The following is a 19091-nucleotide window of genomic DNA, read 5'->3' as shown; positions in this document are numbered from 1 at the left end:
AGATGATTTGACTCAAATCCACTAACAGCTGATATCCAGAACTCCAGCTTGGCCATTCTTACATCTGTGACAGTGATTAACCAGGATGCTTTTTTTTCAATAGCTATTTTATTATTGCATTTTTCCACATCATAAGGTTCTATTTTTATTTTTTGAGCTCATACAAACCTAGGTTAATGTTTTTCTGATCAGTTTTATTTTTTGACTGTGGAGTTTTTAAACATTGCAATGGAGATTTCACCTAGGTAAAGCTACAAGGCCTTTACTATTTTCTTATGTGTTGTACGTTTGTGTGCACATTTGTGTTTTGTGTTGTATGTCTGTATATGCGTATGTCCATATTTCTTATATGAGGAGTGCTCATGAAAAAATGGATCCGAATTATTATTTTTTTTTTTATTCACGTGATTAAAATGGTTTAATTTAAATTAGGTAAACAGCTGTTAAGGATTGTTTTTAAAGGTGGTTAACAGATCTGTTTGTTTACTAATTTAAATTAGGTAAACAGCTGTTAAGGATTGTTTTTAAAGTAGGTTAACAGATATGTTTGTTTATTTTCACCTTTCCTTTTCATTATATTTAATAATTCTTTTCAGGATAATGTCTCTTTAGCATCATTGCCAGAATTCCTATCTTCATCCCAGTGCCGGTGAAGACAAAGATACAACCAGACTACAGCTTCTATGATAGCTATCACAGTAAACTGCATAAACTGATGCATCAATGAATATAACTCAACAAGTAATGCTCAATCAAGGAGTCAACTTACTTTGGGAGGAAACTGATTTTGGGAGGAAATGGACATATTGATACATTCCTCCGCTTTGAACTGCTTGCAAAACTTGCCTGAACTATGTAACTATCTTTTGGTGTAGTGAATTCTGGTAATGCTGGCATATCTTTGCTGATGGTGTCACTAGTGATGCAATTTTTATTTCCTTGCCAGTGCACCCCATGTTAATTGTGGTAGTGCTGACATATCTTTGCTGATGGTGTCACCAGTGATGCAATTTTTCCCAAGGAGCCGTCAATTGGCTTGGTGTTGTGGCATTTCTGTACCCTCCTCCCTTCTGCTAGTGATGGTCTAAAATTTGGGGGCCAATGGCTGTATGCTGGACCAGTAGTCAGTGACGGGTATGATCCAATTGCAGTGGTATCAACCTAAGACAGGAGGCTGACGCCTAAAGGTTAGTTTTCCGATGACGGGTAAGAACCATATGTTGAATTGGACAACCTACCAGGCACGGTCCTTAAGCCACATTAACCTCACTCCCCCACTGGCACCAAGGCCAAATTTGGGGGCCAACAGAGGTGAGGCAAAGAACCTCACCCCCCCACTGGTGCATAGACCTATCCACAAGTATGGCTGTATGCTGGACCAGTAGTCAGTGACGGGTATGATTCAATTGCAGTGGTATCAACCTAAGACAGGAGGCTGACGCCTAGAGGTCAGTTTTCCGATGACAGGTAAGAACCATATGTTGAATTGGACAACCTACCAGGCACGGTCCTTAAGCCACAATGCTTGTTTAATTAATCAGAAGGGGGGAGATGCTGGGAGCCATTAGCCAAGTAGGTATGACAATTTCCTTGCCAGCGTACCCCATGTTGCAGTGACATTGAATGTAGGTGACCTTGCTCAAGGACCAGGGCAGATTAGTGTGTTCCCGGTTTAAGATAATCGGGTTTAGGTTGTTCCAGTTTAGGGCGTTCCAGGTTTAAGATTATTCCTCCTGGGAATAGGGCATATCCTGCTGCCTGAGTTCCCCTTGAGTTCTCATGGGATTCAGACAGTATTTTTTGGGAGATAGAAGCCCAGTGAAGTGGATTTGGGCAGAGAACGTGGATTTCCCCAGAATGTGTTTGTAGACGGCTGGTGTGAGTTCGGGAATAAAGAGTTGCTGTTTGAATCTACAAGCTGTGTGGTGGCTCGTGATTGTGTGCCCAGCCAGACTGCGGCACATTTCTTCCTCATGTAGTGTTCTGCTAAAGATGTTTTGCAATGCTGGTTTTCTGGCTGCAAATTCTTTTAACTTTTTTTTATCATGAAAGATTTTTATTTTGTTGTCGTACCTGAAGCTTAATTTTGCTGGATACAGAATTCTTGGTTGGCATCCATTTTCTTTCAATGTTTGAAATACGTTGTTCCAGGATCTTCTCGCTTTCAGCATCTGTGATGAAAAATCCGTTGTTAACCTTATTGGTTTACCCCTGAATGTAATCTGCTTCCTTTCTCTTGTAGCTTTTAATATTTTCTCTTTGTTCTGTATATTGGATATCTTCATAACAATGTGTCTTGGCATTGGTCTACTGTGATTTTGTATGCTCGGTGTCCTGTATGCATCTACAATTTGTATATCTGTTTTCTTTTTTATTTCTGGAAAGTTTTCTGTAATTATTTCATTCAGCAGGTTACTCATTCCCTTGGTTTGAATCTCTATACCTTCCTCTATCCCGATGACTCTTAAGTTTTCTTTTTTTTATGTTATCCCATATCTCTTGGATGTTTTTCTCGTGATTTTTTACCAGCCTTTCTGAGTTGGCTAGACTCTTTTCAAGATGATATATTTTGTCTTCATTATCTGACGTTCTGTCTTCTACTTGCTCCACTCTGTTAGTGATACTCTCAATTGAGTTTTTAATTTGGTTTATCGTTTCCTTCATTTCTAGAATTGTTGTTTGATTTTTTTTATAATCTCTATCTCCTGATAAAGATGCTTAACTTCTTTTATCTGTTTATGTAATTCATTTTCAATGTGTTCTTTCACTGTTCGAATTTGCTGTCTCATATCCTCTTTAAGGTTCCATTCCATCTGTCTAAGGTATTCCTTGAGTTCTTTATTTGACCATTTTTCTGATGACTCTAGGTCCTCCTGAATATTTAGGCTGTCCCGCATTGTTTGTACTCCTTTTCTTCCTTGCTTTTTCATGCTGCTCATGTTACTTCTTGTTCTGTTTGACTGCTGAGTTACTGTTTACTCCTATAAATCTATTTGATGCTTGGAAGGAAAGGTATTAGAAGGGAAGGGAAGAAGTCACTAAAAAGAATGTGAGTAAGCAGGTAGAATTCAAGGAAGGGGGAATAAGAAAATTGAAAAGAAATTAAAAGACAAAAGGAAAAAAATAGAAAAGAAAAAAAGAAAAAAAATTTAAAAAATAATAAAAAAATTAAAATTAAAATTAAAAAAATTTAAAAACAACAACAAAAAAATGAAAATGAAAAAAAACCCAAATTAAAAAAAAATTAATAAATGCAGTCTTAGAGTTTGATTAACTTCTCTTCCAGTAGGTAGAGCTGTGCCCACTGGGCCAAGCTTCTCCTCTCAATACGTGGGAACCAATCACTGTGCAGTAGCTCCTCCTCCCAGACTGGGCGGGTCTCCAATCCTGAGTGCCTAGGGCCTTCTCTTGTGTCTAGTCACTTCTCCACTTTTCCTCAAGCCAGACCCCGCTCACCGGTGATGCTCACCACAATACTGGCTACACGCCAGGTCTGCTGCTCCCAGGAGCCCTGTTTTCATGAACGACTGGGCACACTCTCCCTGTTTGCCATTCCCTCAGACCCTAAGTTTGTAGAGCTTGGGGCTGAGAACACTCAGTGAATTTTGCTTGCCCTCCTGTAGCCACGCCCCCGGTAGCTGGTGTAAGAGACCTCAGTTGTCAGCACTGGTGGGAGCAGTAGCAGGGAGTTCTGCGCGATTCCCTCGGTCTGGCTATCGCGCTCACAAAAGATGGGAGGGGCCCTTAAGGTTTCCCTGCTGTGTGGAGAAGGAAGGCTAGGGGATTACACACCTGTCGCCGCTGGTTTCAATGAAGTTATCTCCTCTGCCGCATTCTGGTGACATCAGTTCTCTGCCATGGTGGTATCCCATGCAAATGGTGACAGTCCGTTCCCTTTGCCGGGTGACCAATGCAACAGGTGGGTCTTGACTGTCTCTCCCAAGCCCTGTTTCAATCCTGTGGCCATTGCCTATGAAGGCTTGGTTGACATTAACCTCTGTAGGATCAGAAGGGCTGAACAGTTTTTTCAGCGGGATCATTTAGTGCTGAGTCACAGCAGTTTGTCTGCGAGAATCAGGCAAACAGGAGCTTGAATTCAGCCATCCGGGCTCGGTGTGTGTTCTGAGAGGCCCAGACTGTTCACCCCAGATCCACGTCAGCTCAGCATTGCCTAGTGATCCTGAGCAAACAGCATTTGGACGGTTTACAACTCCCTATGCCTGCGTGGCTGAAGAGGTCAGAGACTTGATCTCTCTGCGCCTGCTGCCATGTTGGATCTCTTTTTCAAGAACTTGACTTTTCATATTCCATGTCTGTTCTGTATTTCTTTAGATTCACCCACAAGTTCAGCCAAACCTCAATCTCTGTAATTACTAACATTGATGCCTAACAAGTGTTTTTATTTTCTCCTGTCTCTTCCACATTGTCACTTAATCCAGCTCTTCTGGGTTTTCGATTTATAATTCTTCTCCTGGCTCCATTTGTATCTGTTCCTACTTTCTGGCTCTCTGTGGTTTCTAGTTCTTCCCTGACATGTGGTCTAGCACGCAGCTTCCACACAGTCAGCAATAGAACATACTTAGAATATCCAATATGTCATTTTCTTATGCTTCTTGATGTTTGACCTTGTCTTCTTGAGGACTTTGCCTTTGAGACAAATAAAATTCATCTATCTCTTCTTGATTCTGGTCTCTGAATTTCAGCTCATTTGGCAAGTTTCTTTCTCCCCAGAGCGTCTTCCTGAAAAACTTCTACGATCCCCTTATAAACTTATCATTCAGGTGCATTTGCTTTTTAATTTGACATTATGCTGAGTTACTCTTGGAAATTCCTTTTAATTAGTCATATTGGAATCTGATTTTATGTGGATTTTCTCCGAGGTATGGGACTGATTAACTTTTGGTTTTATGAACCAAATTAATAAAAGGCCCATTTGCCTTGCCCCATAGTGCTTGAGGACTCACTTTCAAATCAGGCTCCAATCAAAGCCCTAGACGTTCAAATCACTGATTACCTCACAATGATTCTGTTTTGTTTTGCTTTAATTTAACTACTGTATTCCATTCTTTCCCAAAAATATAAAAAGGAAGAATATCTTATCCCATTCTTCGAGTTGAATCCTATAAGAAAATTAAGAAAGAAGCTGTAATTTACTTAGTAAACCCACTGAAGATACTAAAACTAAAGAAAATATGTAGGTGTTATCAACAGTACTAACATTTTCACTCTAAGATTCCTTAATTATCTCTCTCCTCTGCTTTACAATTTTTTTTTTTGTGTGTGTGTGTGTGTAAAGCACAAAAAAAAATCCAAACTCTAAACTCAGTCAAGTCAAGCAGTGGTAGTAAAGAATTCAGGTCAAGTCACCTGCTGACTTGGGAAAACTGGCCCAGGGGATCAGAGAGGGCATCCTACATAAAAGCTCAAAGATGAGCACAGAGACCCTGGAAGTCTTAGTATAAGCTTAAGTCAGAAGTACAGGGGCAGAGCCAAGGAAGGAAGGGAAAAAAAAAAACAGGCTTTGATTCTGAAAGTAAAAGGAAAATTTAAAAGAATCAAACCAACCACAGGCAGAGTGCCAGAAGTTCTCAAAGACTTGCTATAGCTGAGTCTGGTATGACTGGCATACAGAAAGCTGCACATTTAATATATGCATCTTCATGAGTCTGACATAGCATACACCTTGGAAAGGTAAACAAATCTTTGTCATAAACATCTACCCCCTCTGAAAGTTTCCTGCTGCCCTCTCTAATAATAATAATAATAATAATAATAATAATAATAATAATAATAATAGTGTGTGTTAGCATTGAGAATATTTAACATAAATTCAACCCTCTTGGGAAATGTTTAATCATACTCATGGGAGTCTTCTCAACCATATGCTTGCAACTGTGTTAACAGTTCTTACCAGTAGAACCCTTGTAGAAACAGAAATTTCTTGAGGCCAAATGTATTAATATTACCCAAGTTTAGAAATCAGGGTTTATTTTTCTATTATTACCTTGGGATGAATTTATTGTTTGACATTTAGGAATTGCTTCATTATTTCTATGTGATGGAGGCTTCTGTGAAATGTCCATAATCTGATGGAATCTGGCACCCAAAATAAATTTTAGAAATAAGAATTAGTAAAGCATAATCTCGGTAAAGTAAATGGTATGATAGAAGACTCAGAATCTTTTAAACATAATTTTTAGGTTGATTTTTCATATTAAATGGCTTCATTTTTAGGGCCTACTTAGAAAACTATGAATTCTGGTTTACATTTGCCTATAGGCATCAAAGTATACTTCCCAGAGGGTCAGCGTTTTACAAGCAGGTGTATAACACCAATAAATTAAAACTTAGCTTAAAATTCATCAGTTTTTTGAGTTTCAGAAATTGTAAAATAAAAGTTTCCACTCCGGAGATGGAAATGCCAGCATGTATTTTTAGTTATAAATATGCCACAATTTAGCATTCCACACAAATATCAAAAACTACCCTCTTTCTTTATATAGGGCAGAACCCATCTTCTTCACCTGTCATGGGAATATCTTCAAAAGGTTGACTCCATATAGGTGGTGTCAATAGTGTCAACATTCAGTCACAAAGCACCAGGAGAGATGGAGCCAAGGATCACATATCAATGATGTTACCATCTTCTACCAAGCCACTAAAATCAGACAACCATTTAGTAAATCCTTTGTTTACTCTAATGTCTGTTTCAAGTAAATCCCACCAGATACTCAGGCTTATCCAAGACCTTAAAGATATTGAATAAGCAAACAAATAATAACAATAAATTATGTGAAATTCAAGAGGAATCACAATTTCTGTGACCATCCCTGGCTCAGAGAAGGGGAATTTGGCCAAATACATAGACACACATATTTTGGAAATGGGATGTTGTGTTTACATTCAAATACACATTCTACTTCCTCCCCTCAGCCTCTTATTTATCAGCACCTGTCAGTCACAGAAGTGATAACTTTAACAATGTTAGGGCTGTAGCAAATATTCTCAAAATACTAGTGTCAATATGTGTTTCCTGGGCATATACATGGGTGACTCAGTTCTACTTATCCCGAACCCCAACTCTGATTAGGAGGATCTTCATTAGTGAAATAACTCCCAATTGGCCCCTGGCTACCATGCAACAGACATAAACTCTGTTTCAGGACATTTTTTGTTTTTAAAAAGTCTATGAGACATTATATTTAAACAATTCACATATTGTGCAGCAGATTTTTGCATTACCACTTTGTGAAAAAAAATAATGAGTTTTCATTGCTAAAAGTAATTTGGAGTCAATGGGTATGAAACAAAGGGATGGGGGTGGGCAGCATAATCCATTGATTTCAAACTGAATCTGTTTGTATCTCATTGACCCTCCTTCTAGTAAGCATTTGCCTTACTATTCATAGAGTATGCATAATGAACAAGTTCCCATGAGCCAACTTCAGGCAACCTAAAATTAGGTAGGCAGTGAGAATCCGAAAGTATCTCTCAATTTCATTTAGCAAGAATCCACTAAGTACTTACATTTTCCCTAAACTATGCTAAAAATTTTAAGCATATAATGGTCTAAAAAGGTTTTTGACCTCAAGTTGCTTATAAGTGTGTTACAGTAACTCATAAATCAATCAGCAAACAACCCAAATAGGTAAAATATGATTCATATAAACAAGAATTCCCCCAGCACACATACACACGTGGCACACATATACACACACTTTACACTTCTGGAATGTGAAAGAATTCCAAGACTGTGAATTCCGTCTTCATTCTCTCCTTCCAAAAATGGTCCTCTGCCTTCACAGTACACTACTGGACCTTCAGACTCTTAAAGGAAAATATGCTAAATATTCCAAAGAATTATCCCCACTTTTCTTTCACATCCTTGAGTTGTTGGCATTTGTCTTCATATATGGAGGTAAGGAGAAAAAACTAGAAATAGATTATCATGAAGTAGAAATGAAAGGACTTTGAAAAGTATGAAGAGCTATACAAGTTTAAAAACTGATTGATTACACTCCATGGGCAGGAACAAAAGGCCAACATCAAAGACTCTTTCCTACTCAGGGAAAAAAATAACAAGGGAAACCAACTTAATCCTGTAACTGTAATTGGTTATAAGATTTGATACTTTTATAAAAATCATCCACCTAGTAATAATTCTACATGAACTATATCCAGTAAAAGTATATCCAATATTAAGTGATTAAGCAAAAAAAAATACTTGTATTATCATTTAATTCTAAGAGCAATCTTCAATTTAATCAGAATGGATGATTCTAGCATACATGAACAAACAAATTTGGGACGCAGGCTATTACATACATAACTGCACCAAAGAATGTTGTTTTTAAAGGCAGGATATTTCTTTTTTAAATGTTTTTTTGGAAGTTGATTAGCCTTTATTTTATTCATTTATTTTATGTGGTATTGAGAATTGAACTCAGTGCCTCATACATGCCAGGCAAGTTCTCTACCACTGAGCCATAACCCCAGTCCAGGATATTTCTTAATAGAAAAAGGAACAAAATTGAACAACTTATATTGTTGTGTTGTGTGCATGTAAAAATATGTAACAATGAATCTTGCTGCTTTGTGTAATTATAATATACCAACAAAACATTTTTAAACATTAAAAAAAGAAAACTGTATCCATACAGAAACCTCTCCATAAGCTACATCAATGTAAAAACAGCAATCATTACCAACCTGAATTGAGAAGGATCACTCAAAAGACCACTATGCTGCAAATCACCCAGAAGCAGAATTTGGTTAATTGAGATAATATATTCAGGCTAACCTATGTAGATAACTTCACATTATGTTGGTAAGTTAATAAGTGTACTATGCTAGCTCCATAACTTCGCTCAATAACAGAAGGAATACAAATGAGGTCATAGAAGACAGGACTGTTAACATGAAGTGATAGGTTTTGAAAACTTAACTCCTTTCTATTCACACAAGATCCTGCATTTCCCTATCCACTCACTTTCATAAGAAATGTAATGTTCATGTACACATCATCAGATTCACTTTCCAAAAGGAACTTGATGCTCATAGAAGACCCCCTTAGTTAAAAAAACACACTAAATCTGGAAGCAACACTGTAATATTGGCCTCATTGTTGGTCATACTATGTAGAGAAAGGCATCAGAAATCAAGAGTTGCCCAAGGTCACACACCTAGTAAATGACAAATAATCCAGTAGACTACATCCAGGTTTAATCCTTAATATAAAGTTCGTGCATCTCTTCCACTGTGACAATCAGTATGCCCTGTAACAGAGAAGAAAATATGCAAAAATAACATCTTTCTTTCTAAATGCTTATTTGTCTTGGACCACAAGTTCCTGAAGGATGGGACAGCAGCAGTGCCTACTTGGTCCTCCTTGTACTGCACAGACCTGCACAACCAGGTGCTCTGGGATGTCACCTTGATAATGAAGACAATAGAGAAGCAAAATTACTGGTGATGGTAGACACCTAACTCCCTGCTATGTCTCTGGATTTATAAAAGGTCTTAGGAATGATATTCAGGAAAAGGAAACAGAGTCTCTGAACCCAGGGAAACTGCATACACCTGACACACACTACTGACTCTGCTCTGCTAATGGGAAAATATCCAAATGAAGCATTAAATCATTACCAGACTTCAAATTACATTGTATTGGAGGAGGAGCAAAGGCAGATAGCAGGGAGTTCCACCTGCCTCCAAACTCTACTGCACTGTCCCTTGTCTCCCCTGCAACTCATGTCTGGAATTTTATATGCAGCAAAAAAAAAAATAGTCAATGCTGAGCAGCTATTTCTGTCATTGCCTTTCCCACAGTCATTTCACTATTAGCTGTTGACAGAGCCGATCGTGTAGGTTGACAAGAGCCGAGGAAAGATGAGGGATGAGATGTCAAAGCTAAGAACACCACTGCCAGTGTGAGGTGGCTTTGACACCCACCCACTGCAGACAACCCTCATCAGCTCCTCACAAAGAGGAGAGAAGACAGGAGCAAACCAAACTGCTGTTGCAGAGAGGAAGTAAAAGAGGAGCATGTGAAAAGATCAGCATATTCTGCCTGCCAATTATCTTTGTCTCTCCCCACCCCACCCTCAAACCCAGTTCCTTAATCTTAACAGTTCTGTAAACTGCAGCAATGAGTGCATGGTCCTGTCTAAAGGAAACTTTGGTCTCCAAATGTGAATTCGGGTGTGAAAGCACATTGCCCTTCCTGCCTCCCAGGTCAGTGTATTCTCCAAGACCCTCAGTTCTGGCACAGTGTCCTATGACCAAGAAATGGGATTGGCATTTCTGATCTCCCAGTAAAATCACACACACACACACACACACACACACACACACACACACACACACACACTCAAAAGAGACAACTAGGCCTGAGCTATTAAGGGGAAGTCATTATTTCTCTGTCTTAAATCCCCATGCCTATTACCCAAACTTCACTTCACCATTCCCTTTCACAAAAGTGTATTTAATAGTACCATTACATCTTGACATTAAATATCAATTCTGATATCATAAGAATATGTACTCAGGAGTAACTTGACCTGCATCCAAAGAGTTTGAACTCTCAACCTCTTCTATGATACTTTTAAAAATTTTATTTATTTATTTATTTATTTTCCCTTGTATAGACTTTATTTTTATCCTGATTTTTTATAGATAATATTTATTGGTTTTATTTTTTAAACAAATGACAACATAATGCATCACAATTCTTATTACACATATAGAAAAATTTTTCATACCTCTGTTTGTATATAAAGAACGTTCACACCAATTCATGTCCTCATTACATGTTCTTTGGATAATGATGTCTATCATATTCCACCATCCTTGCTAATCCCCTTCCCTCTCCCTTTCCCTCCCACCCCTCTGCCCTATCTAGAATTCATCTATTCCTACCATGCTCCCCCTCCCTATCCCACAATGAATCAGCCTCCTTATATCAGAGAAAACATTCGGCTTTTGTTTTTTAGGGGTTGGCTAACTTCACTTAGCATTATCTTCTCCAATGTCATCCATTTACCTGCAAATAGCCCTGATTTTATTCTCTTTTATTGCTGAGTAAAATTCCATTGCGTATATATGCCACATTTTTTTATCCATTCATCTACTGAAAGGCATCTAGGTTGGCTCCACAGTTTAGCTATTGTGAATTGTGCTGCTATAAACATTGATGTGTCTGTGTCCCTGTAGTATGCTGTTTTTAAGTCCTTTGGGTATAGTCCGAGGAGAGAGATAGCTGGGTCAAATGGTGGTTCCTTTCCCAGATTTCCAAGGAATCTCCATACTGCTTTCTATTTATTTATTTTTGCTGCATAATAAGAAGTCCCTCAGATCATACTTGTAGAAATATGACAGGTGCCCACTGCCAAATTTCTAGTCCTCCAGGTTATAATTGAAATATTTTCCTCACTGCTCTGCAGGAGGTAGAAAGTAAGGGTTGTTTCTAAAGATTGATCCCTCTTAAATTTGAGGTGGAGAGGAATAAATATTATGTCATTAAAGGGCAAATCCTCTTTATGGTCTAATGTCTCTTTAATTCTTCCTGACAGGCCTTTCAGGGGTACAACGGACAAAAGAAAAGCATAATATTTTCAAGTTAGATAAGTGTAGGCAGAATCAGAGGAATATACATGAAGAATGCTTGCATTTGATCTCTCAGATCATTGGAACATGATCTCAAGGGTCACTAAGCCCTAAGAGAATTATAGCATGAGGTCCAGGGCTGCCAAGGACAGGACAAGAGGACTGACAGAAGACAGCTGTAAGAAGCACCATGTGAATGCCCAAGTACAGATGAGAGATCTGCCTGGCTATTTGGAGTTGCATGATCTGCATGTGAGTGTGACACTTGACACATCTGAGTGCTAGGGTGGTTGGACCTCTCCTCAACATCAGAAGATTGGAACAAGACTTCATCTCAGTGTTCTGCTTGGGAAGGAGAGATTTGCCCCCACAAAATGTGGGATGTTCTTCTTGAGAAGTCAGTATATCCGAGGGAAACAAGCAGCCCTGTGTGATTGGGCACACAGATAGGCTGTGGCCCAAGAGATAAACTCTCATTGCAATCATGATTTTGCTCCAGTAAGAGTGGGGCAAAGACCGTCTTATTAAAGGCTAGAGCTTGAAATTTTGTGCAAAAGTAGACAATTAGTTTTGCCAAAAAGAGATATTTCTTCCTCTAAAATCTTAGAAAAAGAGAAAATGTTGGTAACAGTGCAAAAGAAAAAACTGAGACATAGAGATAATTTTTCAGAAATCTGTAGTTAATTTAGTAATATGACAGTTCAAACTATCTGCTAAAAAAGTAAAAGGAGTTTATTTATTTTTTATTTTATATGACAGCATAATGCATTACAATTCTTATTACACATATGGAGCACGATTTTTTAAATCTCTGGTTGTGTACACAGTATATTCACACCAATTCATATCTTCATACCTGTACTTTGTATAATAATGATCATCACATTCCACCATCATTAATAACCCCATGCCTCCTCCCTTCCCCTTCAACTCCTCTTCCCTATCTAGAGTTTGTCTATTTCTCCCATGCTCCCTCTCTCTATCCGACTATGAATCAGCCTCTTTATATCAAAGAAAACATTCAGCATTTGGTTTTTGGGGATTTGCTAACTTCACTTAGCATTATTTACCTGCAAATGCCATGATTTTATTCTCTTTTATTGCTGAGTAATGTTCCATTTTGTATATATGCCACATTTTTTTATCCATTCTTCTTTTGAAGGACACCTAGGTTGGTTACACAATTTAGCTATTGTGAATTATGCTGCTATAAACAATCATGTGACTAGGCCCCTGTACCATGCTGCTTTTAAGTCCTTTAGGTACAGACCAAGGAGAGGGATAGCTGGGCAAATGGTAGTTCCATTCCCAATTTTCCAATAAATCTCCATACTGCTTTCCGTATTGGCTGCAACAATTTTCAGTCCCACCAGCAGTGTATATATGTTTTGTCCACATTAAGTACAAGGAAGTACTCCTGTGTGCCAGCAGGCCCCCTATAATCAGTGATTCTAGAACTCAGACTCCCATTCTTCCCCCACAACCTCGCCAACACTTATTGTTGTTGGTCTTCATAATAGCTGCAATTCTGACTGGAGTAAGATGAAATCTTAGAGTGGTTTTGATTTGCATTTCTCTAATTGCTAGTGATGATGAACATTTAAGTAAGTCCCATTTGTTGATTCTTGTTATTAACTCTTGTGCTATGGGTGTCCTATTAAGGAATTTGTTCCTAGGATGTAGGCTCCCTATTTACCTCTCTTATTGTTTCTCTTGCTGAGGAAAACCTTTTTAGTTTAAGTAAGTCCCATTTGTTGATGCTTGTTATTAACTCTTGTGCTATGGGTGTCCTATTAAAGAATTTGGAGCCCGACCCCACAATATGTAGAACAGAGCCAACTTTTTCTTCTATCAGCTGCAGAGTCTCTGATTTGATATAAAGCTCCTTGATCCATTTTGAGTTAACTTTTGTGCATGGCGAGAGAAGGGGATTCAGTTTCATTTTTTTGCATATGTTGCCACCAGTTTCAATCAAGTTGTCTCCTCCGCCGCATTCTGGTGACGTCAGTTCTCTGCCATGGTGGTATCCCATGCAAATGGCGACAGTTCGTTCCAGCTTCTGGCCTGGTAGAATTTGGGAACAGGTGATGGTGTTGCTAACACTTCTTAAATTTTACATCATTATATCAGGTTGTGCTACCAAGAGACACACTATATAGATCCAGGATCCAGAGTGTCAAAGTTTAAGAGTCTTAACTCGCCATCACTCCTATTAATGCACTTGGCAATTATATTTTCTTATGCCATGCCTCTGCATCCTCCACTTTTAGAAATCCTAATTATTTAAGAGGATATTTTTCCAACAGGATGTCTAACAAAATTCCAACTAAAATTTAAACTGCACCTGAGGTCTCTAAATTTTATATACTAAGAAAACTGAAAGCAAGAGGAGAAATTACAATCCTAGCTAGGTCAATTCACTCTTCTCACCAGAAGGATATCATTTCCATGTTACAATGCTAAGCAAGTACCACTAATAAAGTGCCAATACATCATGCCTAAAATTGAATCAGACCACACTTAACAAAAATAAAAATATTACTATTGGTCTATGACCATGCTATCCACTGTATCCAAATATAAAACTCTATTGTATATTGAAGATAAAAATCAGATGATTCAATTTGAAAACAGATGATCCAATTCTCTACTTTTTAATATTCACTTTCCATACAGGAATTGTAAAAGGATCAGTGCAGTAGTTGTGTCTTGAGAAAATTATAGTGAGGAGCCTCAAATGACTTGGGGATGAGTATAGAGACCAAAAGAAGTATGTTTAGTGGATCTAAAATGAACAGCAGAAGAGACACAAGATGACTATTAATTTGACATTCAGTCTACACAGCTGTCAAAACTGTAATTAATTGCACTGTTTTCCATTCTTATAAGTTTTCTTCGGGAATAGAGTCTCACCAGTACCATAAACTAAGTACAGAACTTAGATTGAAAAGTGAGTTTTTGTGGTGTCACTAAAGGGAACTATGCTTTATGCCACCAGTAGGACTGAAGGATTCATTTCCCAGACAATTGCTGAAAGTGGTCTTTTCAAAATATTTTCATTAGTAGAAGTATGTTTTTCTGGCTATTACCATTTAAGGCTTTCTAAACTCAAGACTGTTTGAGACTCATGTAAATCACACTCCATGTCTCAAGTAGAAAAAATATGAGAGTGCAAGACAGATCCATAATTTCACTTTAAGCAGAAGCCTCCTTTGAGATTAGACTGCAACCCCAGATTCTGTGTGCCCAAATGTGCTTCCTTCCCTTTATTTCCATTGTGCTGATCTGAAGCACACTAACTTATGGACTTCCAAGATGCCTAGTCATGGTCTTAATCCACCTCCTGGGAAGCCTTAATTAGAACTCAAATGCATCCTCATCTACTTCCAGACTTTCTGTTTTCCAGAAGTTCTTTGAAGTCTTTTGTCATTGGAGATTACCTCCTTTCATTGTGGATGTTTATCTCATTTTATGCTTCTCTTTTACTGTTACTTTAATTCATTGTCAGTAAAATAAACTTGTATATTTGAAGATCCAGATCTCTAAGTCAAATAGTTAGCTTAGTTTATGGGCTTATAATACACAATCAAAAATGTTCAATACATTTTAATATTAATTTAGATCCATGATTAAAATTGGAGGAAATAAAATAGGCTTTATTAGGATGTAATTCTGCACTACAAAATTATCATTGTTTTTCACAAAGGGTAAGAATTTTGGAAGATAACATGACACCAAGAAAAAGAATGACTATTTTTTTATATATAGTTGTGCTTGAAAGAGAATAATAATGTCACCATAAATTGATGATATAATATAAAACATAAAACTTTATAACCAAGTTCTGTTTATTTTTGACAAAACATATTTGAAGCAAAAATACCAAATCCATGAATCTCCTCAAAATACTATACAGTGAATAGCATTTCTACACAAATCATATAATTTTTATGATATTAAATAAATTTTCTAGACATAGATGTAGAAGTTAAATACACTAATATTATTTCTCAAGGCACATTTATTTTGAAGCACAGTTCCATAAATCTGCAAATACAATTAAATTTTACTTATTATACACAAATCAGTACCTCAAAAATGACCAAATATCTGGATATATTTCCTTTGACAGATTTCTATTTCCTAGACAATAAGGTCAGCTATAATATAATATATCTCCCACCTTTTCAGTAATACAGAATTTTTAAATTTTAAGTAAGCTTCTCTTATATGCTCAAAATTCACCATATAACTATTGAACTAATAAATTAGTGATGGATGTTACAAGAGAAATTCTTAGTTATTTTAAGAGAGTTTTTTGAAATGAAACACTATATCAACACATGATCCTTCAAACAAATTATGATAATGCATGCACAGCAATAAATTTGGAATAAAGGAGGTATAAATATTTATTAGTTACAGGACTTTGAAAACACATGCTTTGGACCTAAAAGACAGTTATTTTGCTTTGTAATTGCAGCACTTTTTATAGCTGTGTGAGGAGTTTTAGGTTTATGTTTTTGTTCTGTGATCTCACGTGCTTCATTTATTCAGATGTATTAATGTAATATATGCTTATATGAGTTATATGCTTCTTTCTAATTATAGAATATTTTTTAGAAACTCTTGGTAATCATACAGTTTCTAAATTAGAGAGCAATTACCATGAAAGCTAGAAAATGCACAGTGGCTTAAAGAACTCCTCATCCCAGTGTCTAGCCTTAGAGTTTTCACATAGTTGATGATCAATAAATTCATATGGTTCATAAAGTTAAGATCTGTTTAATCTTAAAGTAAAGAAATAGGAAGCCAGATGTCAAGCTGTCATTACTGGGGAACCCAAGGAGTCCTAGAGGGCAGTCTGTTCCTCTGATTGATGTAGTTATGTAAAATTTAAGTTCTGCTTTTCTTCCCCACAACTTTGGCTTTCCTGTGTCGTCTTGTTCTTTGTGTTTCAGTGAACAGAGAATGAGATAGGTTCACATTATTTGTTCATGCTAAAAACAAACAAAAAAGAACTAAAAAACAACTGAGTTTGTGAAAACATCAGAAATTTAAGTATAGTCATCAGGGTAGGATGAGATTCCACTGACCTAAGTATTCCTTTAAGAAAAATTAGATTCAGACATTTCCATTGTCATAGAAATGGGAAAGGGCATATATATGTATGTATATAGTCACATATATACACACACATGAAACTAATACATAAAGAACAAATGAGCACAGATATTCCTCCTCTAAACTTGGAAATTATATTCCTGTGTAATTTTTTTTTTTTTTTGAAGTGGCATATGTCTTTATTATCATTTCCAGATGGGGTGTAGAGGGAAGAGGAGTGGGCTGAAGGGAAAGCACAGAAACCTGGAAAGACTGTAAGCTAAACATCTATGCCTCTGCACAACATAAATGTGCCTCAGTCTCCAGTGGACAGGCTGAAAAGTGGGGGGGGGGGGGCATCACAAGACTGGGTGCGAGATTAAATGGAGTGCTGCATGAAACTTAGAATTTATTAATGTATTTACATAATTTATAGTCTTTAAGCAATGGTCTCATAAATACAGACTACAACTTTACATATGCTAAGCAACAGATACTTGTTTTCCCCACCAAAATACTTGGATTAAATAAAAAAATTGACAGCATTTACATTACTTTCTCCTCTTCCTTGTTTTTTAAACTGCTGCTAACCTATTTAGGACATATGCAGTTCATTTATTCCAGGTGCTTCTCTATCACCACCACAGTGGCGCCAGTGATGTGTTTAGTGATACATGCACGACAGGGTCAAAAGCAAACCCAGGGTGGGCCAGCAACCACTGCCATGGTGTTGGCTTTCTGTATGTATCTGGGGCTAACATGCTTCACAGAAAGTGCTTCAGAGACAGCAGAGATGGAGTATCTCCATCTGTCCTAGACAGAACCATTTCAGCTTCCAACAGTAACTGCCGTCCCTCTACCTGCAATATCCTACCACATTTAAATGATACAACTACCTCCAACCATGGTAACGGGAAACCAAGGAAATGATAATCTTGCCTTCCCCCCCAAGAACCACGAAAGTGATAATTTTCCCTTTTTACAAATGTTACATAAAATCCTGATTACAAAACTACTCAGCAATTTAATTCCACCATCCATACAATGACGTGCTCCCTTCAGCAAGGTCAAAGTCAATGATGCGGTCCCTTTGGACACCACAGATCCTTGACATACTGGACGTCCACAGACTGAAATACCATTGCTGCAGTCTTCAAGGGGAGAACAGAACCGGCCAATTTCTGTGAGTCCTTTTTGCATGAAGAAGACTCGAGCGGCTAGGTGGACACTGGTAGCAGGCCCCCAGCCCTCCTGCTAACTGTCAGGACCACCTGCTTCACCATCGAGTCTGAGGCTCAGCAGCAGCAGCTTCGTTTTGGCTCTGACGGCTGTCTGCGGAGTTTGAAGCCCTTACCGCCAGATGGCAGGTTGGCGTCCTGGATGGAATTCTTCCACTAATTTCTATAAAGAGCTCATTTATGTTTATCGCATTTTTTGCGCTGGTCTCTACAAAAATCGCATGAATGGAGTCAGCGTAGTCCTTAGCATCTCTCTTCATGACTTCTCTGACATCGATAAGATCACACTTATTTCCTGCAATGGCAACTACAATATTAGGTGGGCCATGCTGTCGAAGCTCTTTTACCCAGTTCTTCAATGTTGAAAATGTCTCTTCTTTTGTGATATGGTAAACGATTATAGCTGCAGCTGAGCCTCCATAGTACATTGGTGCTAAGGCACGAAATCGTTCTTGTCCAGCTGTATCCCAGATTAGGAATTTATGTAGCTCATTTTGGTACTGGACAGTCTTGGTCATAAAAGATGCTCATATTGTTGGGTTGATGTTAGGATCAAAACTGTCTTCCACAAACCGCCACACGATACTAGATTTGCCTACACCTGTATCCCCCAGCAGGCACACTTTGAGCTCCCTCAGAGCCATAGCCTGGGAGCCCCGGCCGTGGGCCGCCGCCGCCCTAAGTTGAGGGAGAGGCCCGGCCCAGCACGAGCATCCCCCGGTGCTGCCGCCGCACGGCCTGGCCCCGGCCGCGGGGCACGCAGAGGTGGCGGCCGCTTGTAAGCCGGCCCTCGGCCTGAACCGCCTGCTGCCAGCCGCGCAGGGCCGCCTCAGCAGCCTGGACGCCGCCACGGCCTCCGGGACGCCACCGTCGCCGCCATCTTGGGACGCCGGCCGGGTCACCTCTCCTGTGTATTTTTAATCCAGGAATGGGAAATTACTAGTATGTTCATTTGATTTTCAAAAATATTCAGTGTGCTTCCAAACCCTTTTATCATGATCCTCTCATTTGTCATTTCCTAACTGAAAGAGTACAGGATCAGGAAATTTTTAATCTTTTGAGTTAAATTGGATCCAAAGACTTTATGAGAAATATAAGTAGTTTATGGCACTGTGATATTGCCCTCTATGAAATGAAGTTTTGAAC

The 19091-nt window shown here is 38.3% G+C and overlaps 1 pseudogene; it reads right to left on the bottom strand.

Annotated features, from left to right (window-relative positions):
- Window positions 1-18002: 18002 nt before the first annotated feature.
- LOC114084594 (ras-related protein Rab-22A pseudogene) lies at window positions 18003-18589 on the bottom strand (annotated as a pseudogene).
- Between the last annotated feature and the right edge of the window lie 502 nt (window positions 18590-19091).

The sequence above is a fragment of the Marmota flaviventris genome, unplaced genomic scaffold (assembly GCF_047511675.1).
Source record: "Marmota flaviventris isolate mMarFla1 unplaced genomic scaffold, mMarFla1.hap1 Scaffold_83, whole genome shotgun sequence".
NCBI lineage: Eukaryota > Metazoa > Chordata > Mammalia > Rodentia > Sciuridae > Marmota > Marmota flaviventris.
This window is presented reverse-complemented; position numbering and strand designations above follow the sequence as displayed.